At 43.9% G+C, this 13,218-nt stretch overlaps 1 protein-coding gene and 1 long non-coding RNA gene across 2 annotated transcripts in view; one reads left to right on the top strand and one right to left on the bottom strand.

Moving 5' to 3' along the window:
• LOC140070636 (NAD(P)H dehydrogenase [quinone] 1-like) overlaps positions 1 to 13,218 on the top strand; it is a 75,588-nt gene that overhangs the window by 18,729 nt on the left and 43,641 nt on the right. The window lies entirely within an intron of this gene.
• The window catches only part of LOC140068905 (uncharacterized), a 21,138-nt gene continuing 7,920 nt past the window's right edge, over positions 1 to 13,218 (bottom strand). Inside the window, exons 2-3 of the long non-coding RNA XR_011848620.1 lie at positions 6,602 to 6,660; positions 1 to 744 (exon numbers count right to left, since the gene is read on the bottom strand). This is a non-coding gene — a long non-coding RNA (uncharacterized lncRNA). The remainder of the gene's footprint in view (positions 745 to 6,601; positions 6,661 to 13,218) is intronic.

Raw genomic sequence — 13,218 nt, forward strand, 5'->3', positions numbered from 1 at the left:
AAAAGAATATATGGACTGAAGCCTCTGATACATGACATAAGAAACCATTGTGGGGAATAACCACCTGCACATGTATACTTTAGTTGGCTTGTTTCTTTCCCTTCTACTTTTTTTTTCCATTTCTTCCCTTACGACATCCCCACCTAGAGGTTGTACCCATCACTCTGTAGGGACAGGAAATTTCAACCCTTGCCTAAAAGCTCCTCCCTAGCAACCCCTCACCAATGTCTTCCTGTCTGTACAGGGTTAAAGGTTGCAGGAGCCCCTCTCCTAAAGGCGGAGGAAAGTTAGGGTTACCACTAGGTTACCTCTCCTCAATGGTCTAATTCTGTGCCTGAAGGGGGTGGCCTTTGCGCTCATTGTGGGTTGTGCTTGGTCCCGCTCTCGGTACTCCATTGCAACTCGGACACCCGGTGCCGCGTCAGTGTCCGTGTTGTCTACAAGCAGTCAGCTGGTCCAGGACCTTCAGAGTTCGCTAGGCACATTTGTGCAAGGCTACACTCCTGACTTGCAGACAAAGCGCCCAAATTGCTTATCAGCGATATAAGAAGGAGGAGGTGACGCGTTCCTTTCTGCGATTAGCGGGTAAGTGAGTTCATACGTAAGCAGGTTGTCTCCTGAGGTCTACTGCCATCTCCGGCTCCAGCAGATTCATTACCCAAGTCCTGGTCTTAGTGGCTAATCTACTAGTTAAAGGGATGTTATCTTTGGTATGCATGGTTATGGTAGTCCTTTTTCTGGCATCTTAACAGGAACATAAGGAGAAAGAGAAAGAAAAAACAAAAATAAAAGTGGTTAAGAAATCTAGTGGTTAATATAATCTTGTAACTTTAAGGGAGGTGTCACATTGGCGTTTTTTTTTTTTAACATCAGTCATTTTTCACTGAACCCATTTTGGCTAATGGATACATACAGATTTGTTTTCTTTCCCTGGCTTCAGTGATTTTTCACTGATGTCTTACTGAACCATTCCTTCCAGTGGGTTTTTTTCACTGATCAGTGGTCAGTCTAGGCCCTGTTCTTTTTGTGTACAATGACAAAATTGGAAAATCATGGTTGTAGTCGGCAGCATCAACTCATTGGTGGTATGGAGTAAAGAGCTCATTCTAAACATAGATAAAACCAAGGAAATGATTGGCGACCAAGAAGGAAAAAAACAGCTCTCAGACCAATCACCATCAAAGGCCAAGCCTTTGAACTTACAAGTACCTGGGTGTCATAATTGACAACAAACTGAACAGGGCCAAAAAATGTGGCCTAGCAGCTACAACAGCTTCATCAAGATCATACTTACTGAGGAAACTGCAGTCCTTCAACAAAATTCTGAGAATGTTTTATGAGTCCATGATCAAGAGAAGATATGAGAGCAAAATCTCTCTCTGTTGCCTTACCACTGGGTCGATTTGAAATAGTCTTGCGCAATAAATACATCCTCAAATTCACTGCGACAACCAACAAATCACACCCCCTGTACCAATTGATAACAAATCATCTAAGCATATTCAGTGAGCTCTACCACCAGTTAAACTTCCGTACTTCAAGGTTTTGTAACTCTTTCATCCCAAAAGCTATCGAAATGTACAACATAACCATCAGCACCCACATGGCTAGAGTGTCAACCAGCAACCATTTTGCCTTGCTTAACCCAACCCCAGGACCCCCGCCCCCCTATCCACCCCAATTAAAGGGGTATTCCCACCAAGTTTCTTAAATGTACTCAGGATGACAAAATAATACATTTTTGAATTCACTGTTATTAACAAAAATACAGCATTTCACATATATTAGTCCAACCTGTCTCTTATAGTCCTGGTGTACACAATTTCAGTTGCCCCAAGACACAACCTGATAACTTCTGACTTTAGGGTCAGCACCATCTTAGATTTCGGTGTTACTCCATGCTGCTGAGATCCTGTCTGTCTCTGCTGTGTGGCTGTAGCCACGCCCCAGGCATGGAGCTCACAGACACTCACTGACTAACTTCCTGCCAGAACATCATGAGCAGAGAGAAGATGCAAACTACAAGGAGATAAGTGATCACACATATCTGTGAGAAAAGAGCTGTAGCAGTAAAAGTGTAACAGTGTAAAAGTCTGTCAGCCTCTGTCTGTCATGCCTCTGAGTATTAGTACCCCTGGAACAAATGCTCTACACGTGAGATATCTGGGTTATAGATGTAAAGAGCAGCAGAACCACAAATGTACAAGAAACAATGCAGGTTAGCTATACAGACCTGAGAACAGGTGAAGAAGGAATAGAAATCCCCAGGAGTGTATAACATATATGGATTATACGCTCCTGACCTCACAGGACAGGTGACTGGAAAACTAACTGTAGTAGATGAAGGTTACCTGCTCCTGACCTCTAAGTGTAGAGGGCTCTGGATGAATCCACACCCACTATATTAATAAATATATATATATATATATATATAGATAGATATATACATACATCTCATATACACTCAATACACCTGGGAGAGAGGAGACTGGGGCCCTAATGAACAGTTACTTGCTTACAGCATATAATATACCTGTTCTAAGCTCGAAACATGAGAAGAGAGGAAAACCATACTACATTTTCATTATGTACTGATACCAGGGTTTTATGTACAATACATACCTGGAAGAATGGCGCCTGGACCTCAGAATCACTGTAGCCATTTGCCCCATATAACAACCATGCTCTAAGCTCAAAATCTGAGAAGAGGGTAGGTGGATTATGCAAGTGACCTGCAGTCACACTCTAGACCAGAGGTCCCCAACTTTTTTTGCACCAGGGACCGGCTTTAAGCTAGACCAGTTTTCCATGGCCCGGTGGGGGTGTGGGCGGGGCTTTGGTCATATGGGGTGGGGTTATGGAGGGGTGGAGCTTATAATATAAGATATCAGGGAGTGTCCGGACCAGATCCATCATATCGGTTTGGTGTAAAAATAAAGCAATGCAAAATGCATACAGCGTATCGCCATGTAGTATAAAATGCATACAGCGTATCGCCATGTAGTATAAAATGCATACAGAATACCGCCATGTAGTATAAAATGCATACAGCGTATCGCCATGTCGCATAAAATGCATACAGCGTACCACCATGTAGTATAAAATGCATACAGCGTGTCGCCATGTAGTATAAAATGCACACAGCGTATCGCCATGTAGTATAAAATACATACAGCGTATCGCCATGTAGTATAAAATGCATACAGAATACCGCCATGTAGTATAAAATGCATACAGAATACCGCCATGTAGTATAAAATGCATACAGAATACCGCCATGTAGTATAAAATGCATACAGAATACCGCCATGTAGTATAAAATGCATCCAGCATGCCACCAAGTAGTATAAAATAGATACAACGTACCGCCAAGTAGTATAAAATGCATACAGCGTATCGCCATGTAGTATAAAATGCATACAGAATACAGCCATGTAGTATAAAATGTATCCAGCGTGCCACAAAATAGTATAAAATGCACACAGCGTATCGCCATATAGTATAAAATGCATACAGAATACCTCCATGTATTATAAAATGCATACAGCATGCCACCAAGTATTATAAAATAGATACAACATACCGCCAAGTAGTATAAAATGCATACCGAGTACTGCCATGTAGTACAAAATAGAAGCCCTGATAAATATCACAAATGCTGCATATACATACAGCATATATACACATAAACAAACAGTAGATACAGCATATACACACACACATATACATACAGGCAGTCCCCGGGTTACGTACAAGATAGGGTCTGGAGGTTTGTTCTTAAGTTGAATTTGTATGTAAGTCGAAACTGTATATTTTATCATTGTAGATCCAGACAAAAAAAAATTTGGCCCCAGTGACAATTGGAGTTTAAACATTTTTTGCTGTAATGGGACCAAGGATTATCAATAAAGTTTCATTACAGACACCTTACAGCTGATTATTGCAGCCTGGGACTATAGTAAAACATTCAGAAATCTTCATCAGAGGTCAGAGGGGTCTGTCTGTAACTATGGGTTGTCTGTAAGTCGAGTGTCCTTAAGTAGGGGACCGCCTGTATATACAAACACATATATATATACACACACATATTACATATATTTACACATATATACACATATTACACATATATACACATATTACACATATATATGCAAAGATAAAGTAATCTTACCTCTCTATTGTGTTCCTTGAAATTTCGGTGCCTTGTCCTGCAGCGGTGGTGGCGCGGTGAGGTAGCCAGGAGCAGGTAAGTCGTTAGAGCCGGGAGGCTAGAAAGCCTGGAGCTTAAGCGGGGGCAGGGGGAGCAGGGAGCCGGGAGCGGAGAGCCTGGAGGGGGGGGGGAGTTAGCGGAGCCGGGTTGAGACGGGAGTAAAAGGGGAGCCGGGAGCCGAGAGCCGGAAGCGGGTAGGTCAAGAACCAAGAGCGGGGGGGGGGGGGGAGAGGGAGCGGGGAGCGGTAGGGGAGTGTGGAGCTTGAGCAGGGGCAGGGAGCCGGGAGCGGGGGGCGTAGGGAGCAGAGAGCTCGCGGCAGTAGCGGCACCGCACAGCGGGCACATCACGTCTTGAGGCAGGAGTTCCCCCGCGGGCGCTCCCGGGGCCCCGTGTGTTGTGTGAGGTGCGGAGATGAACCGCAGGACCTTGGCCTTCAGAGGCGGTGGAGGCCTGGCCGCGGTGTCGGGGGCCCCCGTGAACAATAAAAACAACAATGGCGTCAGCTCGGGGCTGCTCTCTGTGGACGAGGCCTCGGCCTGTAGCCTGAGCCGACAACTCAACGGGGGGAGCGGAGCCGCAGCCCCCTGCGCGGACCGGCTGATAAACTGCAACGGCCCGGTCCTGGTCCGCAGACCAGCAGTTGGGGACCTCTGCTCTAGACCATCACATCAGGGAGAATGGACCCAGTAATTTGCTGCAGGATTTGTAGCCATGCTCTAAACTCACCACAGCTGAGGATACAGGACCTGGTTACACATTCATGATAAATTGCAGGATTCATTCATTGCATAACTAAGAGAGTAGGGACGAGACCCCAGACTCACGGTAGTCATCTGTAGCGTATAGCTACATATACCTGAGAACTGAAGAGATGGATATACACCTGTAACATATATTTTGCAGGAGTCATGTAAATTGTATACCTGGAAGAATGGAAGCTAAACCCCCAGACTTACAGTAGACTCAAAGCAATATCCTGCAGCATACAATAACCTTGCCCTAAGCTCATCACATCTGAGAAATAGAGGAAGCCATTATTACTAGTCCACAACAGCAGAGAAGATACATGTTTCATGCTTCTTACAACAAAGAACAAAGAGTGTCTGATTACCAATCCTAAGCACTTGTGCCAACCTGAGGCTGGCTCCGTGTTCATTAACCTTTGAGCACAGGATGCCAGTTACTGAGCTGTTTACCTTGACTGGCAGAGGTCTTCTGCCCAGTTGCAGAGACAAGGTTTTGGTGTATATCACAATATATAGGCACAATATATCCAGATCCCTTCAAACAGTGGGAAGGTGTCTGTCCTAGTCGCCTCAATTTTCTCAAACAGCACCAGTTGGTTGATTCTGTTCTTAACTGCGGTAAAGGATAGGTCCGGAGATTTACATTTAGCTGCCATGTGAATTCTAGTCGCTTAAAGGGGTATTCTCATCTGGGCATTTACATTTAATTAAATTCATTTGCCTTATGTAAACAATTCTTTAATTGGATGTTTATTAAAAAATGTTCCTGTGTGAAGATAATTTCTCATAAATGTAGTCATGTTGTTCCTTAGAAACCAGATAGCTTCCTCGGATATGACCACGCCACACTTTGGCAGCGGTGGCCAGACTTGTGCTATAGAGACCTGCCGGACCACCAGGATTTAGCAATCATCATCACAGGGTGGCTATGCGACATGTAGTGACTCCCGGACATTTTATATACAATAACTTTTCGTTTTTTTGTGCACTCACTCCAGCAGAGGTGGCCGTATCCGAGGAAGCTATCTCTTTTCTAATGGACCATATGACTACATTTATGAGAAATTATCTTCACACAGGAACATTTTTTTAATAACATCTAATTGAAGAAATGTTTACATATGGCAGATTAATGAAACTGAATGTGAGGAGAATACCCCTTTAAACTATAAATTGGACTAAGCGATGGGCTCTATTTTTAATCTTTGCTGCTTTGTCTCCCAGTAGGAGTACTGCTGGGGGTTACAGGTTTTGCATTACCTATTGGCAAGACGTGCGGGAACGTTCTATGGAGTATCCTAAGAGAGGTCTCTGTTAACAAAACTCACTGGCTGCCTTTCGCTAGAGTGGTACAGCAGTGCCTCCACCTTGGGAAGGAGAACTGGAAACCCAAGTCAGACTCCTACTGTTCCATAAAACGTGACTTGATGTCCGGAGGGGGCGCATTTAAAATAGAGCATAGCAGAGAGTTTTCTCCTCTACCGAGTGGGTCATTTATACAGATATTTTCAAATGCCGTGCGGGAGTTTGAGGACGTACTTCGTGGGATTGATTGCATAAAATGTAATAATTGATTAAGTCTGAAAAATTCTGAGTGAGGAAACTCATATTTGGATAAAACATCTTTATGAGACAGCGATTTACCTCCAGACATCAGGTGCCATAAATGGTTGTTACCCTTCGGAAGACCCTCGATTCTTGTCCTGGAGGAAAAGAGGGGAAACATTGGAGAAGGATTAGTTTGCAATTTATGTTGAAATCGAAGAGAGCGCCAAACTTTTAAGGAGTGAAATGAGAAGGGGGGAAGAGTCTGCAATAAGGTTGGCATTGGGCCTGTCATCTAGAACAGGCTTGGTAGTGCGAATGGATGGATTCAAGCAACATCCATCTGGGTGCTTTTTTGGGAGTGGCAATAGAGGCTTATTGGGCTACTTGAGCCGCTTTATAGTAAAGGGCGAAATTGGGAAGTGACCTACCACCCAGGCATTTATGTTTGAACAAGGTAGATGTTGTTGGATAAGTAGATAAACTTGAATGTTTTTACAATGATTAAAATTGGTAAGGATCGAAAAAGATATAAGAACCTTGGTAGGGTTACCATTTTTATGGTATGAATACGGCCTAACCAGGAAAGAGTGGGCTTCGACCATTTGCTCTAATCTATTTGGAATTGTTGTATTAGTGGTGTGTAGTTACAGCAGAACAATGTGGACCTGTGGTTTGTTAGGCGCACCTGAGATATGTGACGTAGTGTGGTTGAATCTTAAAACAAAGGAATTCACTAGTGCTTCTTGAGACCTAGCTGGGATATGTAAACAGAGTGGTTCGGAGTGGAAGCTGACAAGCAGTGGCGTTAAGTTCGGAGGGATGTGAAAGGGCTAGTGAGAGGATCAGGTCATCTGCACAGACTTACTTTGATGCATTAGAATTGGTACTATTATCAGTAGTATTAGTAAATAAATAATCCTCTCGAGATTTGTGAGCTACAATTGATTTAGCTCCGTGTCATATAGGTTTATGATAACCTCTGTCATGTAATCTAGTGTCTATAAGTTGAAACTCAGAATTGAGTGTTTTGTGAGAATTACAGGACTGTCACAGGTGTTCCCGCGATCCATGCCCCGTCCCCCCGGCACGCAGTTACCTCTCCTGGCTCCTGGCTGTGCTCCGGGGCCCGGCATGCAGGCCGCACGCCTCCATCCTCCAGGCCGCGCGCTCCTGCTGCTAGGGAGCCCGCGCGTTCACTTCCCTGAACTTAAAGGGCCAACATCCTTCCCATTGGCGCTGGTCACTTCCGGGTTTGCTTTATAACCCGGCGGATTCCCTTCACTCCCCATCGGATCTTCAAGTCTTCCCACTGAAGTGAAAGCCTCCTGTGTGTATCCCGAGGTCCCGTTCCTGTGTGTTTCCCAAGGTTCCGTTTCCTGTGCGTTTCCAGACACCTCCGTGTTCCTGAGCGTTTCCAGATGCCCCTGTGGTCCGTGTCCGGTGGTCCGTATCCTGTGGTCCATATCCTGTGGTCCGTGTCCGGTGGTCCGCATCCTGTGCTCCATGTCCTGTGGTCCATATCCTGTGGTCCGTATGCTGTGGTCCATATCCTGTGGTCTGTGTCCAGTGGTCAGTATTCTGTGGTCCATATCCTGTGGTCCGTGTCCGGTGCTCCGTATCCTGTGATCCATATCCTGTGGTCCGTTCCCATACGACTGTGCTCCTGCTGTGCCAACCAGGGTTCCAGCCCAGTGGTGACCTCCTGCCTTCCTGTGCTTCTGCCGTGCCTTCCAGGGTTCCAGCCCAGCAGTGTCTTCACTCCGTACCAGTATTACCAGTGCTCCTCTGCATTCCTGCTGTCATCTCAAGCTGTGACTGTTTCCTGCATCTGTTGTCTTGGCCGCCACCGCGAGTCTAATACCAACCCCCGCGGTGTTCCAGAGGGTCCACAGACTTTTCCCTCAGAGACTCTTCCCACACACCCCTGCATGACAGTAAGATCCGGCCATGGACCCCGCCAAGGCCATGGACTCATGGTCCATATCCTGTGGTCCGTGTCCGGTGGGCCATATCCTGTGGTTTATGTCCTATGGTCCATGTCTGGTGGTCCGTATCCTGTGATCCGCGTTCGGTGGTCCATATCCTGTGGTCAGTGTCCAGTGGTCCGTAGCCTGTGGTCTATGTCTGGTGGTCCGTATCATGTGGTCCGTGTCCGGTGGTCCATATCCTGTGGTCCGTGGCCGGTGATCCGCATCCTGTGCTCTGTGTCCAGTGGTCCATATCCTGTCCGTGTCAGGTGGTCCGTAGCCTATGGTCTATGTCCGGTGGTCCGTATCCTGTGGTCCATGTCCGGTGGTCCGTATCTTGTGGTCCTTAGCCTGTCGTCTATGTCCGGTGGTCCGTGTCCGGTGGTCCGTATCCTGTGGTCCGTATCCTGTGGTCCGTATCTTATGGTCAATATCCTGTGGTCCGTGTCCAGTGGTCCGCGTCAGGTGGTCCATATCCTGTGGTCCGTGTCCAGTGGTCCATATCCTGTGCTCAATATCCTGTGGTCTGTATCCTGTGGTCAGTTCCCGTACGACTGTTCTCCTGTTGTGCCGTCCGGGGTTCCAGCCCAGTGGTGACCTCCTGCCTTCCTGTGCTTCTGCCGTGCCATCCAGCCCAGCGGTGTCTTCACTCTGTACCAGCGTTACCGGTGCTCCTCTGCGTTCTTGCTGTCATCTCAAGCTGTCACTGTTTCCTGCATCTGTTGCCTTGGACGCCACCGCAGGTCTCATACCAACCCCTGCGGTGGTCCAGAGGGTCCACACTCTTCGCTCAGAGACTCTTCCCGCCCCCCCCCCCCCCACCCCGTGCGTGACAAGGACATATTCACCAATGGGTACATTTTTGATAGTATGTTTATTATGACAGCTAGAAGCATGTAAAGTGGAATTGGTTTCCTATATAAAGACATATCAATTTTGCGCGTATGTGTATTTCCAGTGAGTGAAATATCAAGAAAGGGTAGATGTGAGGAATTGAATTCATATGTTAAACAAAGATTGCTATAAATATAATGAATAATTCCTTTATTGAGATAATCAATGAAAAGGAACTTTGACGTCTGAATGTTGCCATGTAAGCAGGCATTTGATACATGATAAAAAAGGATTGTCCTCAGTGAAAAGAAAAAGTTCCTCCCACCATGCCATATAGAGGTTGGCGAGCCACACATTTGGAAATAATATTGGTGAAAGTAATTACTATGTTGTAGAAATTGTAATACAGAAACCATGTACAGGCGGTATGAATTTGAATTTGTATGTAAGTCGGAACTGTATACCGTATATACTCGAGTATAAGCCGACCCGAGTATAAGCCGAGGCCCCTAATTTTACCACAAAAAACTGGGAAAACCTATTGACTCGAGCATAAGCCGAGGGTGGGAAATGCATTGGTCACAGCCTGCCCCAGTTTATACAGCCTGACAGGCCCTGCCCCAGTGTATGCAGCCTGACAGGCCCTGCTCCAGTGTATATACCCCCCCCCCCGGTAGTGGAGTACAACAATACCATTGTTCAGATCATGTGACGTCGCACGGACCTGCCGCCGCTACCGGATGGATCGGTGAGTTTTGATTTATTTATTTTTTTGACTCAAGTATAAGCCGAGTTTGGGTTTTTCAGTTTATTTTTTGTGCTGAAAAACTAGGCTTATACTCGAGTATATAAGGTACTTTATAATTGTAACCTCAGCCAAAATTTTTTTGGTCTCTTTGACAATTGGATTTAAAAAATGTTGGGTTGCTATAAGAACCAGTATTAACAATAAAGCTTAATTGCAGACACCTTTGATAACTGTTACAGCTGTTCATTGTAGCCTAAGACTAAAGTACAGTAAATAACCAACGTCCAGAGGTCCGTTTGTTACTAGGGGTCATCTGTAAGTCGGGTGTTTTAAGTAGGGGACCACCTGTATTCACATAAGGTGGCATTGTAATTACTATATTTATGTAGATGGTATTAAATAGACATACTAATGATTGGAGCAAGGAGTCAAGCCATTTACCTAGATTTCCAGTAAGCAATCCAATGCCCGATATTATGCGGCGGAAGAGCAGGGAAGATTTGCTTGTGGGTTTTGGGCAAGGCATACTTAACAGGAGTTAAGGGAAAGTCTGGTGTTAAATATTTGGTATCTGAGTCCTATAGAAATACCTTCTGCAACAATATGTGTCAGACTGTTTTTGAAAGTGTGCATAGGGTTAGATTAGAGCACACGGTATGTAGTTCTGTTGCATAATTGATGATTGACCTCTCCAGCATAGGGTAAGTTTTTGGCCCTTAGATAAGTTAGAGGAAGAAGACATACAATTAGGTTCACTAGCAAAATGCATAAGGTCATTGATTACTGCAGTCTGAAAATTTTCCATATAGGTTGTACGAGCACTAATGGGGTAAAAGTGCGGGTTAGATTTTTTAATATTTTTGGAAGTGTGTAAGATGGAATCTCCAGTAGTAGAACTTTCAGCTTGTAATGATGCTAATTCTTCCTATTATGCCTCAAAGCGAGCACACATAACAAACTCAATAACTGAATATATCAAATCTATATTACACAATTCATCACATAAGTACATCTGATTAAAAAAAAAAAACATTAAAAGAAACATTAAAAACATGTACAACAAAAGCGGACAGTGTGCAAATACTCAGAAGGCAACCTCAAGATAATATGTATTAAGCGCTGGCAGTAAAAATACTGGAACTCTGACCCAGATGCAAATGGATTAATGCATATCACTATTGTCCAAGGTAAATACCACATCACAACCCAAAGTCATCTAGAAAGTTAAACCAGAGGTAAATATCACAAATACCCACCAGACGCCATGTTGCCCACTAATGCACACTGTCCGACACCCCAACGAACGTTTCGCACCCTTGGCAAAGCAAAATGGTCAATGAACTTGTTTTGTAGAGGAAAAGCCACAGACCCTATGGAATTGATGTAGGGTTTAAAGTCTAAATGCTCTTCAGTATGAAAATGGTGCAAATACTGATCCAAATTCTTCATCTAAAAACAAAATATCCAGTGTATCCAAACATTTTCGAGTTGTTTGTCGAGATGATTGTCCAGGGTATTGAGAGAGTTAATTGCCCTCTGAGAGGTGGGGATTGGAGGATACTTCTCCTATCCTGCGAAGGTTTTTGGATAATGACTTTGCAGACTACTTCTCCTCAGGATCTTAACTATAAAATGGATCTATTATATCTCTATAGAATTGCTTATTCGTTTATATATTTAGTGCCATTATTTCTTTTGTACTTACCATTACGTTTGCAGGGCTGTTTTTTTTCCCCCTCCCCTTCCTTACGTCATATCCCTTTGTTTGTATAAACCTGTGGTTTACTCATATTGAATACGGTTACGACTAAGGACGGCACTCCGTCCGAAACGCGTCAACGTTTTTGATCTTGTGCACACTACACTGTTTTTAACTTGAAATGGAATAAAATGTAATTTTTTTTTGCTCAGTAAAATTGAGCAAAGATAAGAAAAACTATATAAATGAGGGATCACTGTAATCGTAGTGAACCAGAGAATAGAGATAAAATATAAGTTTTTCCTTACTGTGACTGGGGGAAAAAAAGTGCTAAAAATCCAAAATAAAATTGATGATTTTGTTTGTGACCCCCTTGAAATAGTTAATAAAATCTCATGAATAAGCTATAGACCCCCAAAATGAATTATCTATACATTGTATCTCATCCCACAATTAATAAGCCTTCATATGTTTGCATTACCAAAAAAATTTTAATTTATAGCCTATACATTGTGACAAAATATGGGGTATCAGTACACTCGGGAGGAATTGGGCATCAAATGTTGCAGAACTTTTCATCATTTAACTTATAATGAAACTGTCAGTTTTGAAACACTTAAAGGGTTAATAGACTTAATAGAAGTTGTTTTACATACATTGAGGAGTGAAGTTTCTATAGTGGATGATTTATGGGGTTTTACTATTATTTAGGGCTTTCAAAGTCACTTGGAAGCCGAGTTGTCCCTAAAAATTGTGTTATGAACGCGACGCTAGCGGAACATGTGAATGCGCCCTCAGGGTGCGGTTACACTTGGCACTAGCGTTGCATTTACAAAAGTTAGAGCACAATGCGGGCCTTGGCTAAATCGCAAATGTGTTTCCAGTGATTGGTAGATAGCACCCAGTGTTTTACATTTAAACAATAGAAGACACCAGTTGTTGTTTACCGATCGCATGTGTTTCACTGGAAATGCATATGCGATTGGGCCATGGCCCACCCCATACGCTAGCGCTAGTAACGCAATGCTAGTATCACGTGTGACCACACCCTCATTTTCCACATGCTATAAAGATAGTAAGGGCAGCTGACTAGTTGTTTGCATCACTCACATGTTTTTATGTTTTGATTATGCAAATATCTGATTTTGTGGCTAAGATCCAGATTTTATCCCTAACCTTATAATGCCGTATGATGGTTTTCTCACTGAAGCTTCACCTCTAAATTCGATTACCCATGGCAAATAGTTTTATGCCCAATTCTATTTGCCTCCACCAAGATCACCTTTATTTTAATCACTGTGACAATAAAGATTGTGGCCTTCAACATTAACTATTTTTGGCTGCTGGTTTCAAGACTGGCTTGCATGATATTTTATTTTGAACACACACGCACATAATCTTTTCTGCTGTACTGGGTGTGCTCACTGGGACTAGACCATGGGACAGGTATGTCCCCTTAAGACTT

Source organism: Engystomops pustulosus, chromosome 7 (assembly GCF_040894005.1).
Source record: "Engystomops pustulosus chromosome 7, aEngPut4.maternal, whole genome shotgun sequence".
In the NCBI taxonomy this organism is placed as follows: domain Eukaryota; kingdom Metazoa; phylum Chordata; class Amphibia; order Anura; family Leptodactylidae; genus Engystomops; species Engystomops pustulosus.